We start from the raw sequence: 10,949 nt of genomic DNA, 5'->3' as shown, positions 1-10,949 counted from the left end.
GGGGGGGGGGCGGTTTGCGCCCGGTGCTGCCCCCGACCCGGTCGGGCCCCCCGCCGATCTGTGTCCCCTTTAGAAGATCACGGCGACCCATAATGGCGCTGACCCAGGGCACGAAGGCTGGCAAAACCACTTTGTGAGCAAGGACTATGTGTTTCAGACGTGGGGGTGGCGGGAGCGCCCTGCGTGGTCTTTCCAGGCGCTGGGGTGGTGAAGGTGCCAGGCTTGGGCATCAGGCCGCCTGGGCTCTAATCCCGGTTTCCGCCTCTGTGACTTGGGGGCTGATGTTCGTAGCACCTGCAGTTTGAGAATTCAGCGTGTTCACACGTGCGACTGCTTAGGACAGGCAGTGCCCCGTATGAGGCTGCTGTTCTGATCACCCCATTTGGCAGGCGGGGAGGGCGAGGCTCCAGGCTCTGCGTGCCTTCCTCACGGCACACGGCCGAGGAGCAGCAAGGTCCAGGTCTCAGGGTGCCATCCGTTTAGTTTTCTAGTTGGTCTCAGCTTCCAACCTGCTCCCACCTCCTTTCTGGGCTGTTCCTCTGAGGATGAGGCATAGCCTGCAGGACATACAGAGATGCCTACCAGGCACGTCGCCAAGCCCTTGAAGGAGTTTAAAACGGCCTGCCCAGTGGAGGCCCGGGACCCAGAGGGTGTCCCTGTCTTAACTCTGCAGGGCAGTGTTCAGAACCCGACCTCCAAGCCCTCCTGGAGCCTCCTGCTGACTCTGCGGAGTGGTGAAAAGATCCCAGATTGTGGCTTGCATTCTGCCTCGGCTGCTTATGCACGGTGTCTACACCTCACCTCTCAGAGCTCAGTTTTCTTCACTAAACAATGGAATGGTAGCATCTGCCTTGTGGGGTAGTGGCAAGGCTTAGAGATAATTATACAAAGCCCCTTTCAGGCATTGGGATCGTAGTATCGATACCATTGCTAGGGACTGGCTGTGTGAACTTGTGTGTGTCTTCTACTTTCTCTGAGCCTAATTTCCCCCACCCTGATCAAATTAACTTTAAATGCTGCAGCTGATCAAAACATGCTCCAAGGCCACCTGTTCCAGGAGCTCTGAGGAGGGAGGGGTCAGGAAGGAACATCTTGGTGCCAGTACCTGGACCTTAAAAGCTTTATGTCCTGAATGAATGAACAGAACTGGGAAGGCTGATTGTGGGGATGAATGAATGAATGAGCATTCACTGTGAGTCTCTTTCCATGTTGACAAGGTGGGGCAACACTGGGGAAAGGTTCATGGACAAGGAAGGAGATTGCATTTCACAAAGCATTTAATGAAAGGCCAGGCACTGTGAGTCTCTTTGCCCAGTTCCAAAAGCGCCTTCACATCCATGATTTTACTTGGTATTCTCCATGATGTGACCAGGAAAGTTTTATTGCAGTGACTGTAATTGTTATTATAGCATCATTACTATTTATTGCATTTTACTGGGGAATCCTGCCACTTCCCACTTCTGGGTCCCTGGCAGACATAAACAATCAATCAGGAGTTTGTGCCCTCTTGGTATCCTCAGACTGCTTCTCCATCTCACCCTCGCTACCAATCAATTTAAGTTGTCCTGAGAGTGAAACCCATTTTGCTTCCCTGGCTAGCAACTTTCCTAGTGGCAGTAAATTCTTATCAGGTTGACTTGAAAGGCTCAAAGAGGAAGAGGCAAGCTGGGCTCAGGGCCTAGGTTTCCTGACACCTAACCAATCCAGTGCCCTGTGTGCAAACATCAGCTAGAAAACTGCTTCCTTCAAAGGGTCTCACGTTTCTCTGACCTACTAAGACAGTCCCAGACACAGATAAAATCCTTTCTCCATTGCAGGCTTTCCTTAAAACATAAAACAAACAAACAACAACAACAACAGAAACAAAACAAGCATGGGCAACATGGCGAGACCTCATCTCTACAAAAAAAAAAAAATTAGCTCGACATGGTGGCACTTACTTGTAGTTCCAACTACTCAGGAGGTTGAGGTGAAAGGATCGCCTGAGCCCAGAAGGTTGAGGCAGCGGTGAGCCTGGGCAACATAGTAAGACCCCAACTAAAAAAAAAAAAAATTACCCAGCAGTGCTGTCAATAAGATCAGGCAAGATTGAGTTTAGGGATTAACAGGTTGCTAGAGCCAGGTACACCATTCTTAGGCTACAGAATGGGCCAGACCCCTCAAGAAGGGTTCTACACTGTAATGTATTAATCACTGCCAGCAAAGACTCAAATTTACTCTTATCTCCAAACTGGAAAATGCTTTTGACTAGCAAACTGGACATTTTCATTTTCATCATGGCAAAAGCATGAACATTCTTTGGATTTGTCACTTTCCAGACAGAAAACTATTCCTCCTGGAGCCCAGGATCAGCTGCGGTAGGCCCCCATGTCATGGGTCCCTGCTGCCTGGAGTGGCGAGGGGCCTTCCTGGGCTACTGCGGGGCAGGGCGGCCTGGCCGAGCCATGTGACTTTCTGGACCTTGGTCTGCTCATCTGGAGAAGACATAGCAGGGTCAATTACCAGCTGAGGAACTTTGGGTGAATTACTTTGCTTTGCCGGCCACGGTTCTCCTATTTAGAAAAAGAAAATAATGCCATTTTCTTTGACGATGTGTTGAGTGGGTCACACTCAGTGGGTGTGTGAACGCAGTCACGAGAAAGCACAGAGTAGGAACTAAATCTCTCAGTCTTGCTGGTCCCGTCCCCTCATCTCACTGAATTCTTGCAAAACAAAAGCAAATAATTCTTGAGAAAACACTGTCTACACCAGTGCTATCAGAACTCTCTTGGACGATGAAAAGATTTTATATCTGCCCTATCTCAGACAGTTGCCACTAGCCATGTGAGGCTCTGGAGCACTTGAAATGTGGCTAATGTACTGTATTTTACATTCTGTCTAGTTTAAATCCATTTAAATGTCAATAGCCACACGTGGCTAGTGGTAACTGGGGAGGACTTAGTAGCTCTAAACCCACAGTAATAATCTCATGAGGAAGTAAATCTCTTCTCCATCCCCTACCAAAGCGAAGACCTTGCCACCAAGCTGTCACTGTTGCCCAGGTGTGTGTGAGTTCAGAAGCCAGCTTCATTCTCCAGCAGCCTAAGAGACTCCAAATATACCCATTTTTATGTGACACCCAGAGACTTGCTCAATGATCTATGACCCAGGTCTCCTGCTTCCTGGTGGAGTGCTGTCTCTACCCACAGAGAGGCCCCTCCTTCATCCCCAGTCACAGCAGGCTAATTGATTCTCCCTCTTCCTGGGGACAGGGTCAGAGGTGACCTGCAAGATGAACCCTGTCTGCAGTCTCAGGTGGAGACCATTCTAATTACTGTTAAAATTCTGGAATGTTGATTCCTGACACAAGAGACCTTGTGGTGGACTAATAGTTGGATTTTTGCACTTTTTTTTTATCGCCACAAGGGTCCCACAAAGTAGTCACAGACTACCTCCCCTCCCTGCCCCCTGCGAAAGGAAGATGTGTTCCTGTGACTTGGGAACCTGAGAGTCCAGCTGATGGAATTTCAGGTAAGTGACGGCCAACCTAGCTCCCAAGCAGGGAAAGCTCTGAGTTGCTCTGAATTTTATCTCCTCTTCTTAGAATTGTGCGGAGACCCTCGGGGGTGAATCTGATTCAGTAAAGTCCCCACAAAAGCACATGATAGGAGATAATGAAGATTAAGGGAGAAGCTTCAGCAGAGGCAAACAGAGAGATGGATTCACTGAGATGTTATCGTATCAGAACCCAAGGCAGAAACAGTCATCTAAAAACAGAGCCATTCACAGTGACAGTGAGGGGATTGTCCATAAAAATCATCATGTTGGTTATCTCATCTAAGAGGGCTTCAGTACTTCACACAAGACACTGCTCAGGCACAATCGGAGCACTTTCTGCCACTTCCCACCCATCACAAACCATCCTGTATAGAAAATGCTCTGAGTTCCTCCAGCATGGCCTGGCTGCCAACCTCAGAGTAGTGGCAGAAGTTGAGGCCTAGGAACCTAGGAGCTTTGTGTGAGTGTTTCCTCCTTGAACCTTTCAATTTAACTTAATAAGATTTTATTGCTGTTAGAACAGCTGCTAGCCAAGGACACAAAGAGGCTTCATGGGTGAGAACTCCAGATCGATTATTCATGTCTGCCAAGGGCCCAGGAGTGGGAAGTGGCATCATCCCACAGTAAAATGTGATAAATAGTAAAGATGATATAAATAATAATAATAGCCATTACAATAAGTTAAAACTATAATAATTAAACATTAAATTAAATGTTGTCATAATGACATCAAATAAACCAGGTAGCTTTAGAAGGGCCCTTTAGTCACCCCCGTGACTTTGTAAACTAAAAATAAAATTCTAAGCTGCCCACTAGCTGAATGGGTCCCCTCCTGGTGAAAAGGATCCAGGAAAATCTTAAAATATGAATTCCTGGCCGTGACGGGAAGAGAGGTCAGACATACCTCATTATACCCTCTCCCTTTTGGGAGTTAAGGCACAATAGCTGGCTAGCGTTCATGCTAAAATAGAGATCATAAGGCTAATAAAATGGACTCTTCGTAACAATAAGATGCCTATTGTAAACAGGACCTAGGGCCATGCCAGACAAGGGTTAAGTCACATACACTAACAGGTTGCTCTGGCCCAGTTCTGGTTAACAGACTTCCTGATCTTAACATTCCTTTCTGCTGACTCTGAGTTTTTAGACAAAGGTTTATTCCTTTAACTATTTGCAAATTTTTTATTTTTAAAGCAGGATTTATCGAGAGGACAGAAAAGTTCCCACAGTGGGAGGGGACCTGAAGGAGTTGCCCAACCAATTGAAAATTAAATATTTCTGAGTCTACCTGTAACCTGTAAGCTCCCACTTCAAGATATCCGCCTTTTTGGGCCAAACCAATGTCTGCCTTCCGTGTGTTGATTTATGACTTTACCTGTAACTACTGTCTCCCTAAAATGTATAAAACCAAATGTAAAATAAAACCATTGCCTCAGGTGCACTTTCTCAGGACCTCTTGAGACTGTGTTTCTCAGGTCATGGTCACTCATATTAGCTCAGAATAAGCCTCTAAAATATTTTATAACTGGGCCAGGCATGATCACACCTGTAATCCCAGCACTTTGGGAGGTCAAGATAGAGGATTGCTTGAGGCTAGGTGTTCAAGACCAGCCTGGGAAACAGCAAGACTCTGCCTTTATAAAAAAAAATTGTAAAATAGATAAATACATAAATAAAGTAAAGAAAAAAATATATTTTACAGAGTTTGGTTTTTCTGCTAACATCTCCCCTGCCACCCTAATACTCCAGAGTTTCAGCATATGAAACTACCCCATTTCCTGAGTCTACCACATCATTTTACTCCCTAGGGCACCAAGACTGGTTCAAATTGTCTCTAATCTATTAGTTTTTTTGGTTATTGTCTGTTTCTTCTGCTGGAATGTCGACTTTTCATATAGCTTCACTTTGTTCACTGGTATATGGAGCTATATATACCCAGCTCTAAACTGATGCCTGGCATGTAACTTCTAAACAAATATTTATTGATTTCTCAAAATGAGGGCTAAAACTAAAAGGTTTTTAGAATAACATGTAGGAACAAATTTCTGTGACCTTGGGCTTGGTAAATGTTTCTTAGATATAACACTAAAAGCACAAGTGACAAAAGAATAAAATAGATGTACTGAGCTTTATCAAAATTAAAAATGTTGTGCCTCAAAGGACACCTCCAAGAAAGTGAAAAGTCTACAAAATTGGAGAAAATATTTGCAAATCATATATCTGATAAAGGTCTAGTATCCACAAATACATAAATAGTTTGGAAATCAAAACAAAAAGACAAATAGTTATAAACAATGGGAAAATGGGTGAAAGATTTGAATCGACGTTTCTCTAAGATATACAAATGGCCAATAAGCACACAAAAATGCTCACCTCATTAGTCATCAGAGAAATGCAAATCTAAACCACTAATGAGATACCACTTCACACTCATTAGGATGACTATAATAACAAAAAACAGATATTAACCTGTGTTGGTGAGACTATAGAGAAACTGGAACCCTCACACATTGCTGATGGGAATGTAAAATAGTGCACCCCCTTAAGTGGTTTCTCAAAAAGTTAAACGGATTTACCATAGGACCCAGAAATCCCACTCTTAGGTATATACCCAAGACAAAAAAATATATATGGCCACACCAAAACTTGTAAACACATGTTCACAGCAGCATTATTCATGATAAGCCAAAACGTGGATGGAAACAGCCCCAATGTCCCTCCATTGATGAATGAATAAATAAAATGTGGTATATCCATTCAATGGAATGTGGTTCATCAATAAAAAGAAATAAAGCACTGACACATGCTACGAGATGGATGAACTTTGAACATATTATTCTGAAGGAAAGAAGTCAATCACAAAAGACAATCTACTGTATGCTTCCATTGATATGAAATGTCCAGAACAGGGAAATCTCTAGAGACTGAATGGAGATGAGTGGTTGGGGGAAGGAAGAATGGGGCATGCCTGTTGGTGGGTATAGATAGGGTTTCTTTTTAGGGGATTAAAATGTTGTAAAACTAGATTGTGGTGATAATAGCACAGCCCTGTGAATGTGTCAAAATCATTAAATTGTACACTTTAAATGAGTGAGTTGTCCAGGATGTGAATCATCCCTCAATAAAGCTGTTAAAATGAAAGCTCTGGGCAAGCAGGGACGGTTTCCAGCAGATGATGTCTAAGCTGAGACCTGTGGTATGAGCAGAGGGAAGTGATGTTTGGGTAGGGTGGGGGACACAGAGGAAGAGGTGTGGAAAGTGGGTTCTTCATGATGGAAGAAAACCTGGGCAAAGGGCCCAAGGTGGGGAGAATGGCTCCTGGAGGTGCAGGAAGGGTGGTGTGGCTCAAGGGAAGCAGTAGAACTGGGAATGAGGAGAGAGGAATCATGGCAAGAAATACTGGCAAGAGAAGGAAAGAAATTCCCATTCCACTGGTGACAAATGGAATCCTACTTTCAACCCCTAGTCCTAGGCTTCATTTCTTAGGTCGATCAGAGAGTGAGTACCCTGGACAAGAACTCAAGTTTGTAGGCTTGATATGGTTAAATAGGAACACCTACCATGTGCCATCGTAGCCCAGATTTCAAGATTATGAGATATGTGTGCTGCCCCTGCACACTGACTTACCACTGACATTGGCAGGGGCAGGGAAGCCCAAAGTGATAGCAGGCCTCCCCAAACACACACGCATGTGACACACACACCTGTGTGCATATGAGCATGTGCTCATGAACATACACGTGGCACCCAATGAGCATTCACAGACGTGTATACAATTGCACAAATGCACACAGGGGTACACTCATGAGTGCCCAATGCACACATTCATAAAATACTTATTAGCACGAACACATCCTCACACATGCACAGTCATATGCATGCACACACATTCACATATGTACACACATGCATACACAGATACACAGGTGTCCACATGCACACATGTGCGTGTACACACACTTATGCACACACATAGACATTCAGAATAGAGCTCAGGCTCCCTCTCTCTGCCTTGGGAGCTCTGTAGGAATGCTCAGGAAGCTGTAACTTCCAGAACAACAAGCCCACTCCTCACCCACCTGGCTTCCCCTTCTCTCACTCTCCCAGCTCTGACTTATTCATGTTAGTAAAACTTAATCCTGATGCTTTTAATAACAGTGTTGGCATTCTGCATTTTCTTCTGCGTGTTCTTGCAGCCTGGTGGGTGATTCATGTGCATTATGTTCCTTTCTCATGTGATTGTCTCTTGCTTCTGTTCTCCTAACTTGGTGTCTTATCTATAAGTCATGGTGACACAAACATTCAGAAGTTGTTTAACTCCTGAGCCCATTTCCTTCCCCTCCATCCCCCAAGACCCATCTGATGGCAGCGCCTCCTTCTGTGGGGGTTTTCAGTTCTGATGGAATCATCATGACACTTGATGGTTTGATAAGTCTGGACTCCTTAATCCAGAGTATTCAAAACCTTCCAGTTATAATCCCAGCTCTGCTACTGGGACAAATGTCTAACCTCTCCCAGCCGGTGATAATGATGATACCCTCCTTCCTGCCAGGAGACTGAGAAAATTGAACAGGATCTAACACAGTAAACAAGCCAGTACAGTGTCTGCAGTAGCTCAAGGGAACTGCAGCTCTCTTCCCTATTGGTACCCCCTTTGGCAGTGACAGGGCAGGGCTGGGATGCATGACTGCTTTGGGAATGCTAGCATATGTTTGTCCTTTCAAATAACAGTCTTTAATATTTGTTTGACATTTGTTCAGAGGTGGTCAAACAGAAGGAAGAGGAGAATATCCTCTAGTGGAAGCCTTGGGACTATCGTGCTGAGGAATTCAGCTCCACCCCAGACTTGCATATCTGACTCTTCAGTAGTCATGACCACTCTTGGGAGATGGTGAACGACCCAGTTGTTACTTGAGAAGCTCCCTGGGGTTGCCACTCCCCACCCAAGTGGTTTCTTGGAGTCTTCTTTTTAAGCTGCCCTTAGTTTGTGTCTGTGGGAAATCTCTTGACCTTTTAATCAGATTCTAGCTGTGAAGTGAGACTAACAGGAGAAGAGTTAGACTCACATATTCTAGGGATCCTTGGGGGTGGGGTAGACCCACATCTTAATTATTGGGTTGTTTCTTATCTGTAGTATAGCTCTATGTCCCTCCCCTTCCTCAGACATCTCCAGAGGATGCCTACTGCACTACAGAATGGAGTCCTATTTCCTTAGCATTTGGGGTTGAGAGGGGGTGGAGGCATGACCTGGAATCAGCATGACAATGCTCTTCTGCTGTTCTTTCTCAGTTCCTGGAGGTTAAACACCCATTCCTCACTTGCCTGACTGTTGTCTACTCACGCTGCGGCTCTCTTCCAGGTCCTGTGGAACTCATTTTCTTCCCCAGGGTCACTGCAGTGACTGGACTTCTGGAACCTGCATTACTTGCCTGAAAGCTGCCAGAGCATGCATACTCTGCCTGCCAGACTTGCTGAACATGAGTGGTCCCCCTCACCATCAGCACAGCCCTCAATCAACATGGGAGGAGAGTTGATGTATACACACCCTGGTTCCCTTGCCCTTTCAAAGATAAATTTGAGTCTGCACTATCCAGGTTTCGGAACTCTCCAGAGAGTTGAAGCTTCAGCTACCGGCAATGCGAATGGCTTGATAACACATCTTCTGTGGGCTGCCTTCTCCCTCACTTCCCCACTTCTTAAGGTGTCTCTTCACTTTCCAAGTAAACGATTCAGGGGCAAATTCTTTCCTCAGGGTGTGCCTGAGGGAACCCAAACCAAGGCAGGTCCTACCTGGAACCTTTTCCCCTCAGCCAACTCCACAAAACAGACCCTCAAAGCCCAACTTCAATGGGGACCCCGTCTGAAGACACGGGGTGTAATAATAGTTAAGACTCGATGCCAGACACCACTCTAAGCATTTTATATGCACTAACTCATCTAAGCCTCACAGATTAGATGGGCTTTCTGAGGAGGGTCCTGTTATTACCATCATTGTTCAGATGAGGATACTGAGGCACGAAAGGGCTAAGCACCTTGTCTTAGGTCCTATAGCTAGAAAGTAATGGAGTTCGAACATTGTAGTGATAATGTCTGAGTATATGGCGACAGGGCCCCAGGGAGCGTGCAGAATGGGTGATGGTGATGCCTGCCTACGTGCCATGCCTGGTTTGTATGTCACTTTTCCCTTTGGATCAACTCTCTCAGGTGGAGCATGGAGGCCTGACCTAGTGCCAAATATGCCCAGGGCTCAGGAGCTTTCTCTAAGTGACACCCCCAAACCAAATTACATCTCGCCTGATTCCTCTCACAGCATCTCGTTCATTTCCTCCATGGTCCTTCTCACAAGGTGTATTTATTTTTGTTCTACTTTGTTTGCTTGTTTGCTTTAGAGTCTGCTGCTCCACATGACAATAAATCTCAGGAGAGCGGTGTCCAGTCTACTGTGACCTTGCCATATCTTAGCACCAACCGCGGCACCTTGCAAACAGCGGGCGTTCAAAAATACCAGCTAACCAGTGAGTGACAAAATGCATGGCCAAAGAGAACTGGAGCCTTCTTGGTGATGGGAGGGTCCTAGATGGGAGGACCCTCTTGTCCATGACCTGGTGTGTCCTTCTAGAACGTGGCTCCACAAGAGTAGACACCTTGCCTGAGTCACTTGCAAATGAGCGGCAGAGGGCAGTTTACAGATGGGGACTTTATGTCCAGAATTTGATTTCTGGAAGGTGCCCCCAGATTTCAGCGCTGTCAATCCAGGGGCCAGACTCTCAGGCTCCCAGTTGAAAAACAACCGCTGTGAATACGAAATGAGGCACATGCACTGAGGTTCTTCGATCGGCAGCACGTGTATAAATTTCAATAATAATGGGGATGCATGCATCAGACCTATCAATCATCACTCCCTGTGCTGCTGAGACATTGCTCAATGTCAGACTCACGCCTTGCAGACATATTCTCTGGAATCCAGCTGCCAGGCCAAAAGCCCACGGCCCCCACCTTGGGCAGTCCTTTGCCCCTGCCAGGCCTCAGTCTCGCTGTCTTCAGTGGGGGGGGGGGGTTCGCAGTGGAGAGTCTTGCCCTGACTGTCCAGATTTTAGAACTCTGAGTACCAAGATGGGACATGATGGAACATCATTTCTCCCGTCTGTTCACCTGGTGCCTGCACAACTGCCTGCATGTCTAGTGATGTCTCTCCTCTCCTAAAAATGCCTGGAATGGCTCCCTTTTGCCTGGATAATGCAACTTCTACTCCTTACAGAGCACTTGAGACCTTGCTTCACCTGGGGGCCATGTCCCTTCCTACCCACTTTGCGACCATCCGGCGGGGAGCCCTGTCTTGCGTCTCTCACCTCCTCCACTTCTGCTCCTGCTCTTCTCGTCTCCTTCTCCTCTTCCCATCCTGTTCATACCCA

Source organism: Carlito syrichta, unplaced genomic scaffold (assembly GCF_000164805.1).
Source record: "Carlito syrichta isolate Samal-C Ts95f unplaced genomic scaffold, Tarsius_syrichta-2.0.1 Scaffold302949, whole genome shotgun sequence".
Lineage (NCBI taxonomy): Eukaryota > Metazoa > Chordata > Mammalia > Primates > Tarsiidae > Carlito > Carlito syrichta.
Note: the sequence above shows the minus strand (reverse complement) of the source record.